At 42.1% G+C, this 11303-nt stretch overlaps 2 long non-coding RNA genes across 2 annotated transcripts in view; one reads left to right on the top strand and one right to left on the bottom strand.

The window, feature by feature from the left end:
• Window positions 1–5757, bottom strand: part of LOC109321997 — a 10699-nt gene extending 4942 nt beyond the window's left edge. The window contains exons 1-2 of the long non-coding RNA XR_002104280.1: window positions 5472–5757; window positions 4143–4268 (exon numbers count right to left, since the gene is read on the bottom strand). This is a non-coding gene — a long non-coding RNA (uncharacterized LOC109321997). The remainder of the gene's footprint in view (window positions 1–4142; window positions 4269–5471) is intronic.
• Window positions 1–8199, top strand: part of LOC109322034 — an 11383-nt gene extending 3184 nt beyond the window's left edge. Inside the window, exon 2 of the long non-coding RNA XR_002104295.1 lies at window positions 7901–8199. This is a non-coding gene — a long non-coding RNA (uncharacterized LOC109322034). The remainder of the gene's footprint in view (window positions 1–7900) is intronic.
• The last annotated feature ends 3104 nt before the right edge of the window (window positions 8200–11303 follow it).

Raw genomic sequence — 11303 nt, 5'->3', positions numbered from 1 at the left:
CCTTCAAGAGTAAATTGGATGCTTATCTTGCTGGGATCCTATGACCCCAGCTGACTTCCTGCCCTTTGGGCAAGGGGCTGGACTCGATGATCTCTTGAGGTCCCTTCCAGCCCTGATGTCTATGAAATCTATGAAACTATGGGACTCTTCAGCCTGGAAAAGTGGAGGCTCAGGGGTGATCTGATGGCTGCCTATAAGTTTATCAAGGGTGCTCACCAGGATCTGGGGGAACATTTGTTCACCTGAGCACCCCAAAGGATGACAAGGTCAAATGGTTATAAACTCTTCCTAGACCATGTCAGGCTGGACATAAGGAAGAACTTCTTTACTGTCCGAGTCCCCAAGGTCTGGAATAGACTGCCGCTGGAGGTGGTTCAAGCACCTACTTTGAATGCCTTCAAGAGAAATTTGGATGTTTATCTTGCTGGGATCCTATGACACCTACTGACTTTCTGCCCCTGGCACAGGGGACTGGACTCGATGATCTTCCAAGGTCCCTTCCAGCCCTAATGTCTGTGAAATCTATGAAACATCTGAACTCTGAAACTTCAATACCTAAGACATTTGGACTATTCTTTCAAAGCCTGAAAAAGGAATTACACTAAGCCTGAATATAAACAGACTCCTTTACAGTTCAGGGATTCACGTGTTACTCGAATTCCCAAACCGGATGGGACCATTGCCTATCTGAGCCTTTATACCATAGCAGTATCCAAATTTTCTCTTGTATATAAAAAAATAGATTTTGTACAGAATGAAGTCAAGATCTATAGCTTGCTAGGATTAAACTACCTGAGGATAATGGCAATTACTGTTAGACCTTGAGGATCAATTATAGAGAGTTCTTCAGTCTTTTGTGCTTTACAAATATACATGTTGTCTTGTAAGTCTAAGAATTTAGTGGCAACTTCTCAGGACTCAATAGAGAAAATCTTACTGAAGTCAAGTGGGTTTGCTGCAGGGTACTTAAAGATTGTTTTTAAGCCTGGAAAGGACAAGGATTATAGTTATCTAGTATGACCACCTATGTAACATGGGACATAGAATTTTTTTTATTAATTCCCACTTCAGATCCAATAGGTACTTAAACTAGAGTATGACTTCTAGCAACACATCCAGTGATGATGTAGGCCTGTGCGAAACAGCACCGTTAAGTTTCGATTTCCATTTTGCCATTTCAATGGGACAGTGTTTCATTTTGAGTTTTGTTTCATTTTGAAAGCACTGTTCTGTTTTGTTTCATTGAAACCGTTTTGCTGTTTTGACACTGTTTTGACGTTTTGCCCATAGACTATAATGGGGAAGCATGAAACTGCCTATATCTTTGTCATTTTTTAGCAGATTTGGATGATAACAGTGGGAATGGTAGCCCTTTCTGAAGGTATGAAGCCTGCCAGGTTTCAAGGAGATAAGTGCAGGGGTTTCTGGGAAACTAGCTCTCAAATTCTTGAAAGTATGTCATCACTGTGTCCCCATCTGCCCCTCTTCTGTCTCCCTCTCCCTCTCCTTACTTTCTGTTTCCCTGCAGGCAAGCCTAGCTACAGCGTCAAAACTCGAAACATTTCAAAACTTTCAAAATGTTTCGACAGCCCTTGTTTTCATTTTGAGGCAGTTTCGAAGCCCTTTGTTTCGTTTCAGTTTCACTGTTTCGAGCTCAAAACAAGTCAAAACAGCGTTGAAATGAAACAACCGGTGACATTTTGCACAGCCCTAGTAAAGATCCCTGGTAATGGAATTAGCTTTGTTTTTCTGTCTGAATTTATGTAGCTTCAAATTCTGGCCACTGGATCTTGTTATGCCTCTGTCTACTAGACTGAAAAATCCTCTCTTACCAAGTTCCTCATATTAAATTGAGATAACTGCCATGAAATACTAACAAGTAGTCTGAACAGTAGGCCTGTGCGAGTAGGCAGGTATTTGATCTGGCTTCAGGTCCAGCTGCATCGGATGCCAGGGATCTGATCTGGAGCTCTGGACTGGGTTCCCGCTTCAATCTGGCCAAAGCAGCTCTGAAGCTTCAGAGCCGCCTCGGATATCTGCCCATAGGGTATAATAGGGGATCAGTGAAATATCTATAACTTTGTTGGTTTTTGTCCAATTTGGATGAAACTTGCAGGGGTGATGGCCTCTGCTGCAAGCATGAAACCTGCCAAGTTTCAAGAATATTGGTGCAGGGGTTTGGGGGAACTGTACCCCAAATTCTTGAAAGCAAAACTCATGTCACGTGTATGTGTTACATTACAGAGGGGTGAAAACTGCAGGGATGGCGGCCCCTGGTGAGGCCACAAAGCCTGCCAAGTTTCAAGAAGATAGGTCCAGGAGTTTGGGGAAAACTGCACCTCAAGCTGCTGACAGGCAAAGCTTGTGACATGGGAGACACTGTGTGTGTTAAGGCGCAGCAGGGTGAAAGCTGCAAGGCTGCTAGCCCCTGCTACAGCCACAAAGCCTGCCAGCTGTCAAGGAGATAGGTGCAGGGCTTCTGGATTTTGGGGCCCAGCACCTCTGGCTGCTAACAGGCAAAACTCATGACATCAGCAGGGGCCACCACCCCTGCAGTTTTCAGCCCGCTGTGCCTTAACACACGCAGGGTCACCCACGTCACAAATTTTGCCTGTCAGCAGCTTGAGGTGCAGTTTCCCCAAAACCCCTGCACCTATCACTTTGACACTTGGCAGGGTTTGTGGCCTCACGGGGGGCCACCAGCCCTGCAGTTTTGACCCCACTGTGGTGTAACACATACACGTGACATGAGTTTTGCTTTCAATAATTTGGGGTGCAGTTCCCCCCAAACCCCTGCACCATCTTCTTTAAACTTGGCAGGCTTCATGCTCTCAGCAGGCCCTACCACACCTACAAGTTTCATCCAAATCAGATAAATATAACCAAAATTATAGATATTTCATTGGTTCCCCTTTCCACCCTATGGCCGGATCGCCGAAGCGGCTCCAAAGCTTTTCCGAAGTGGTTCGAAAGCTCTGAACCTCTTCGGAAAGTCTAACGAAGCCAGCACTTTGATCTAGACTTGCCGCTTCAGACGCCAAAGCATCTGAAGCTTCCCCGGATCCGAAGCACGATCTGAAGCCTCACACAGCCCTACTAAACAGTGAAAAGCATGTTTGCTAGCATTTGAGCATCTATTGTTTAAGCCAGAATGTGAATCTTAGATATACATCAGTAGGACAATACATACTATATTTCAGAACCCGCTACTGAAAGCTGCCTTGCCTTGGACAATATGTCATTTTCCTGGAAAAGAAACTGTTTTCTTCTATCAGAGCCGGATTCAGTTATAGCCACTCTCTCTTTGAAGATGTTTAGACTGCATGAATGATCAATGTGATTAAATATTCATAGTGACATTTCCTTAAAATGCATTTCCACTTAGGTCAGCTATTTCTTTATGCTGCTCTATGTTCTTTACTATCCCCTTACTCTTATTCCAACTTGTATGCCAGCTGAACTTGCTGTTCCATAAATCTCCTTCCACAAGTACCTTTGCTCAGGATATAGTTGAAAAGTTCCAGGCCAGCTCAAATTATATCCATCTTAGACAGTGAGATCCTTTGTTATGGGTTTATCCATTTCATTTTTCTACTAATCAAATGAAAGTCAGGTTTCCTGCAATTGACTGAGTGAGCATCTCAGCACAAAGAACCATGGACTTTGGTTCCATGTGTGTAACAGCAGAAACAGTGCAGGCATGTCAATAGGGCCAGACTTTATCATATAAACACTTGCACTTGAATTAATTTAGCCCAAGTGCTCAGACCAAGATGCCAATTGGTTAGGCTAACTAGGCCATAAATACAGATCCTAGCTTCATGTCTTTTAAACCAACTTTCCTCTGCCAATATAAGGCAAATTTAAAGACATGGTACCCAGATGTTGAGTCAGATTGACTCGGTCAGTCTCTTAAAGATAATTAGCATTTTGTTATGAAGGTCTGTCTGATATGTGAACTGAGTGTGACACTATTGACTTAAAATGCAACAAATTCAATATTAAGTAGTAGAAGTAGAAGTATATTGGTTAGATTGTTGGGTGAAACACCTAGGTAGGAAAAAAAATTAAAGAAAATAGCAAGTACTGTTATTATTACTATTGCTGTATAAAACAATTTACCTTTCATAAAATAAAAGTACCTGTAATGTAGAAGGGTAAGCTTGGTGAGTTGGTCATGATTCACCTCAGGATGGGCTAGACTAGAGGACAGTGTACATGAACAAGAACTCAGGGAAATGTCTTCTATTTCCAGCTCAGTCATTGATCTGTTGCTGTCAGGAGACAGCTGTAATTAGAAGTAACTTTCAACAGGTCGGTCCCACTGCTTCATCTCTGTCCCTTCTAAGCCTATGTATGTTTAAATGGTGAACTCTTTTGGGCTCCCCCACTTTGCTTGTCTACAGAGCCTAAGACAGTGGGGTTCTGTTCTTGTTGGGCTTTAGGCTCTGCTATAATATAAATAACTCAAAGTAAAATGTCAGGCCATAAGCACATGATCTTGAGTGCAAGGGAAAGATCAAGCAAGTTTGTTAATTAGATCACATCTACTGAGAAAAGAAGGATCTTGCAGACAGATTCATAGTTTGGGGACTATGGTTCCCCACTAAGGAATAGTTGTATTATGTACAGTTAAAACATTGGACACCCACTTTAACATCATTTCCCCCCACTGAAGATCAACTCATGGTTCTGAGAGCAAAAACTGAAATGGTTAAATTATTAAAAGTCTTCCTTACTACCGCACAATGCCGAGGGCTGGATAAAGACAACCCAAAATGACATGCCTGAATGGAGTGTTCCAATGGCCACTAACTTAACAAAAGGCTCCTCTCCTGACACCAAGGGGAGCAATAGCACCCCTGCTTTTTAAGTCATGATGTGGTTGTCCCAGAGCTGCTGCTCCTCAGACAGCATCAGTGGGCTTTTATCAGATCACGGATCCTAGCTTCTCCCTGGCACTATTGGCTGCTGCTTGTTTTTCTGCTGGAGGTTATCTCCTTTCTTAGGCAGTTGCCATGGCATTGATATATGTTCTATTAGGTTGGGTTTTCCAATTCTTCTCTGGAACCGTAGAGCTAGAAATCATTTCAAAAAAATTATACTTGGGTCCTAAGGTATTGATGCAACAATGGGTCTTGGGAGGAAGGTTTAAGCAGTAAGGGACTTGACACAATTTATTGCTTATTCCCAAATGTGACCCTGATTACACCTGAGTGGCCATGCAGGTTACCTGGGGGGAGTTCTGCATGCACATGTCTGTGTGAGGACAAAACCAGCTCTCAGATGCAGGCTAGGTATTTTGCATATGCAAACCTAAATTTCAAAACACATGGGCCAATATCTTATAATAGATGTAATTAGAGAAACTATAAAGTCAATATGTTTCATTCTGTACTGGGAAATGAGATTTGCACCCTCCCTCTACACATTCATTTAAACATAAGAGAAATTTGCATTCAGAAGCTCACAGTTCTCTGGAAAGGATCTTAACTTGATGGCTCTTCAGCCTGTTTGTAACCAGTCAGCTTTCTTTGGATCTCTCCATCTCTTGGTTACTGTGCGAATTCCCTCCTCCCTGTAAGCATAAACGCGTTAATTAGTCCTGCAAAGATGTGCACACGTGGCTGTCAAGCTTTTACAAAATGCTTTGGCTGATTCTCCCAACAAAGGAATCATCTCCTTGCCATCATGTCTCATTCATTTAGCCTTGAACAAAATATTTATTTGCATTTACATCATGCTAATGCACACAATTCCGTATATCCATTAAATAAGGTTTCTAGTAGTTAGATCTGTGTCCACCACAGAAGTGTATTGACTTTATGCTTGCTTGCTATAAAACCCCATTAGCATTTCTTTTATAGTCAGGCAGTAACTCATTTTCACTAGGTGCTGAGTGCTCAGAATCTCCTGAAAATGTAGATGCCTCAAGTTAGACCACCATCCCCACCACCAAAAAAAAAATGAAAGCAGACCAAATCAGAGGTTACCTTTTTGAAAAACGACCTGCAATGCAAAGCTAGATCTTATGGTGTCTAAAAACAAACTGATTCTGTTTCCCCTTTAAAATTCTCTCCGTTCGCTGTGAGCTGTTACTAGGCAAAATGCCACCATTAACCTTGCTATGCAAATCTGTAACTCAAGGATATCTCTGAATCCTGCCTATTTCTTGTTCAGCATATCCAGGCTGTCTCTAAATCTTTCTCCCTCCATAATGACTATGAAGTCCAGCAATGTATTTCTTTCTCTGCTGTCAAAATTCTCCCACAGTCCTTAGGCATTTCTCATGTTTTGATTACTTAACAACTTGCTCATTAGGGGTCACTGATACTCATTGTTTACCTAGTGGATATTATTATTATAACCAGGATAAAACTCTAAATAGAAAGAGCTAAATGGCACACAGTACCTGCCCCTAAACAGATACAGAAGACACAGTGTGAGTTAGTGCACTCTTTGTTACAGGTGAATCTTTGAGTTTTCCTTGTGTAAAACAGTGGCCCAAAAGCAAGATAGATGCCCAGGTCCACCTGGCCAGACCATGTCCTCAAATGTTTCTGTGCCTAATGAGGCATTGATCTTGGTTTTGAGTCTCATGGATATTACTGCAGAATGAATACTGAATAATTCATAATGAATTCTAATATAACATGCATTAAGAAATATAATGAATTAAAATGAATTTAACAATGCATTAAGAACACAGCTCTCCACTGTGCCATCATTCTCTGTGATAGTCACAAGCTCTCAGCTGCCCACAGGCATACCAGACACATAACAGTTCGATAAGAGGAAGTTAAATTTATTGGTTATGTCTAAAAATCACAGCCTGTTCAGAGAAAAAAATATATTTTATTGTATTATATTTAAGTAAAATTTGTCTAGGCAAACTTTTCAGAATAACTGGATATGTTATATTGTGTTACTTGATATCCGCTTAAAATTGGAACTGCCATTGCTATTTTTGTTGTTATCATTTGTGTTTATACCAGTGATGGTCAGCTGGGGTACCATTGCACCTTAGGGTGTCTTGAAATCCTTTCAAGAGTGCCACAGAGTGCCATGCACTGTTAGCACTGTTAGGCATGCAAATATGATTCACAAGATAAACCCAGAAATGTAAAATAGGAATCGATAGTGCTAAAAATATTTCTGACTTGTGGTCTTTCTGAGTTCTCTGCAACAGAGAACTCTATTATTATTTTTCTGTAGTCAAAAAGCAAGTGAAAACTAAGAGCTGGACTATTCCATGCAGTGCTATGAGTCTTTGGTTTATACCAAAGAACCAACCAGGAATGGACCTCCATTTTGCCAGATACTATACAAATAGTAAGCACCCATCAGTCTCTGTCCCAAAGAGTATATAATCTAAATACATATGACACCCACAGAATGGAGGAAGAGATATCGCAAGCAATGTGATAAATATGATTATTGCAAACAGCATATAAATTTCATAATTATGGTTTTATTTGGGGTAGGGAAAAGCAATTAGGCAGAAAGGAATTAAAAAAAACCTAAACTGTGGGGAAAGAGGCTAACAGGGACAGCACAGAGAAGAAGATAAGAGAGGCAAGTATGGAGTGAAGAGGAACACACTGGGCATGTCTACACATGCTGATTTAAGGCGTATTAGCCATTTTTAAAGCACATTAAGGGTGCAGGTCTACATGTACACACCCTTAATGTGCCTTAAAAATGGCTATTCGTGTCTACATTTGATACCTGCAGTAGTGTAGAATTACCCAGAATGGCTGGCAGGTCTAGCACATGGTCCTGTTTTTCGACCAGTGAGATTGCAAGTAAGAGCCACCACTGGCAACACAAGATGTGTTTCCTGTTCTTGCTGTTCTTATTTCTTTCCTTTTGTATGTGTTTATCCTGTTTTTGTCTTCAGGGGAATGGGCATCATCAACAGTTCTTTCCCATCTCAACTCCTCTCCTCCCCTTCTCACTTGGCTGCTTCCTCCCTTACCAAGAAAAGACAAGTGTTTCTGCCTTCAAATACCATCAAGAAGACTGCCGTACAAGGAAGGAGTGTGGGAAGGGGTTCTTCATAAAAACTCTGTGAAGCTAAAGGGCAGGAAACTCTTGTTAAATCTATTTTGTTAATAAGAAAAGATTTACTTAATTTGCTCTTCAAATACTGTAACTACATTTTCTTCCTTCTGCATCATTAATAAAAGGCTATAAATATTTTTAATGTTGAGAAACCACCATCTCTGTACTCCTGATCCTGAATCTTGTTTAACTGTTGAATGCAGTATGGGGATAGAGTCATGTTAACACCTTCAGTTATCTGGATCCATTTATTTAATCAAGACTAATGCAGCAGCATGATGATTTCCATTTTAAAGCCTCCATCCCTGCAACCCCCTAGACCTACCCCATTCCTGCTTTGGCTGCTTCTCTAGCTGTTCCTATAAGCTGAAGTGGCAAAGGTCCATTCAAGTTTGGCCCCATCACTTTCCTGATAACTCAGGGTCAGGTTCAACCTAGGTAGGATAAGAGATACAGTTTGTGTTTCACATTTTTGATGAAAGCTGCTGTAGTACTTCACAAAAGTCCCCATCTCAGAGGCAAGTAGCGATTCTGTCATCATAGCTCTCCTTTGAAGGCTCAATGAGTTTAGAGAAGCTTCCAGTTTAGCTGCATGCTCCAGGATCTCTATCAGCCACAGATGATCTGGATCAGCACAGCTCCCAGTTGCCCAAGACACATCACATACCCAGAGAGCACCAGCCATTTGAGAGGGTCTGGCTGCTTGCAGGCCCCACAACACCACAGATTCCAAGTATTTTGCACATCTACAACCATCCCTTCGGTGGATTTGGAGTTCTGTGCCAAGATTTGGAGTCTTTTGTTGGCATAGGCCCTCCTGTGAATCTGGCCCTTAATATTTAATTAGAAGCAGCATTTATAGCATCTGTTTGCAGAGAAAATCAGGGTGTTAGGGTAGCAAAATAATAAGCACATTGCAGCACACTGCGAGTGCATGCATTTTATTATTCTGATTTTTCTTGGAACAAAATACCACGTAAAGATATAGAAAGTGAATTAGAAAAAAACATTTCAAATCTTTTTTCTTTTTCTGAACGCTGTGAACAAAGAGATTGTCTTAAAGCCATGCTACAATCTTTTATAAAGAAAACATTTTGTAGCTGTATGATAAGCCTAAAATTAGAGATTACTTGAGCAAAAGGGTTGGTTTAGAAAACCGAGTCTCTTAAGCTAACACAGAAGTGATGTCAGGATAGTAAGGAACAAAAATAGTAGTTTGAATTGGCCTTTCGTTTTCATTATTTTAGCTTTGACTTTCTCTTTCTCACTGTGGTCAATATACAACAGCAGCCAAAAAAAGGGCAATAAAATGTTGGGCATCATTAAGAAGGACATGGGGGGAGGGGGAGGGGAATGGAAAAAATTATGCCACTTCATAAATCTGAGCTGTTTCCACATCTCAAATACTGTGTGCAGTTCTGGTCCTCACATCTCAAAAGAACACTGTGAAATTAGAAAAATCATAGCAAAGGGCAACAAAGATGAAGGCTAGGACTCTTCACTTTGGAAAGGTGAAGGTTAAATGGTGATGTAAGAGAATCTATGAATGCTTGAAGGCATTGGTGCTTCCTGAGTCAGTGCGGGGGTGGAGGGTGGCTCTCCTCTGGACTTTCTTGAGCTTCTCCACATCCTTTCTAAAGTCCATATCCCAAAACTGGATGCATTACTCCAGCTGCGGCCTCACCAAGGCAAAGTAAAGTGGGAGGCTGACTTTCTGAGTCTTGCTTGAGATGCATCAGTAGATGCAAGCCAGGGTTTTGTTTGCTTTGCTGGCTGCAGCATCACATTTGTGGCTTGTGTTTATCTTGTAGTCAGTCATGACGCCCAAGTCTCTTTCAGTCGTGGTGCTAGTGAATGTAGCATTGCCAAACCTATAAGTATGGAGTGTTTGTTTTTTTTCCCCAAGGTGGGGCAACTTGCCTTTCTCTGTGTTGAATGCCATCAGGTTTTGATCCGCACGCCTTATGAGCCTTCCCAGGTCAGCCTGAATCACTAGCCTACCTTCCAGTGTGACCACTCTTACCCATAATTTAGTGTTGCTGGCGAACTTAGCCAGTCCACTTTTGACACCAGAATCCAGATCATTTATAAATACATTAAAGAGTACTGGTCCAAGTATGGAGCTCTGGGGGACACCACTTGTCACCATGTGCCATGTTGATTTGGTTCCATCAGCCATCATTCCCTGGGTCTGACTTTGGAGCCAGTTCCCCAGCCTTTGGACCATAAGGCTGTTGGGGCTGCAGTTCCCCAGTTTTACAATGAGGACAGCATGGGAGACCAAGTCAAAGGCTTTTCGGGAGTCTAAATATATGATGTCAACCTCTTCTCCTTTGTCCAGGTGGTGTGGAAATGAAGCTGGTCAAGCAGGCAAGACCTACCCACAACAAAGCCATGTTGGCTATCTCTCAATGTTGCTTTCCATTAGCCTGTTATTAATGGTTTCTTTGATGACTTTTTCCAAGATCCAAGCGATTGAGGTCAAACTGAAACTAATACAGTCTCATAGGGATAATGGAGACCTGGTGCAACTCCACCTATGACTGGACCACAGGTATAGATGGCTATACCTTGTACAGGAGGGATCATGTTGCAAGAAAGGGCAAGGATGTAGCTCTCTGTGTGAAGGAGCAATACACTTCCCTACCAGCGGATATTGGCACCGAGGAAGGCAACTTGAGACCCTTTGCGTTAGATTACAGGGGAAACGTGGTGAAGGAAACACAGCAGTAGGAGTTTATTACAGACCTCCAAACCAAGAGGAAGAGCTTCACCATGAATTTGCTAGGGAATTGGCAGAGGTTGCATGCTCTTTGATGCATTGTTGTCATGGGTGACTTCAGCTACTCAGACATCTCATGGGAAGAGCACTCAGCCAAAACTGATCAGTCACAAAGCTTCCTCACTTGCATTGACAAGGTTTACTTGTCTCAAGAAGACTCTGGGCTGACAAGAGACAAGGCACTGCTGGATTTGGTACTGGCCAAAGGGGATGATCTAGTGAGCAACCTGAGAATTGAGGGTAAGCTTGGTGACAGTGATCACAAGTTGGTCATTTTCTCTATCCAGCGCAAAGCTAGCAAATCAGTCAGCAACGCAGAAATACTTGACTTTAGGAAAGCTGACTTTCACAAGCTCAGGAGGCTGGTTTCCAAGGCCTTGAGTGGCTATGACCTGACAGGGAGGGGAGTCCACAATGAGTGGTCGCTCCTTAAGGATGCGATCCTTGAAGCACAAGA

The sequence above is a fragment of the Crocodylus porosus genome, unplaced genomic scaffold (assembly GCF_001723895.1).
Source record: "Crocodylus porosus isolate Cpor-Errol unplaced genomic scaffold, CroPor_comp1, whole genome shotgun sequence".
Lineage (NCBI taxonomy): Eukaryota > Metazoa > Chordata > Crocodylia > Crocodylidae > Crocodylus > Crocodylus porosus.
Note: the sequence above shows the minus strand (reverse complement) of the source record. Positions and strands in the feature narration are given on the sequence as shown.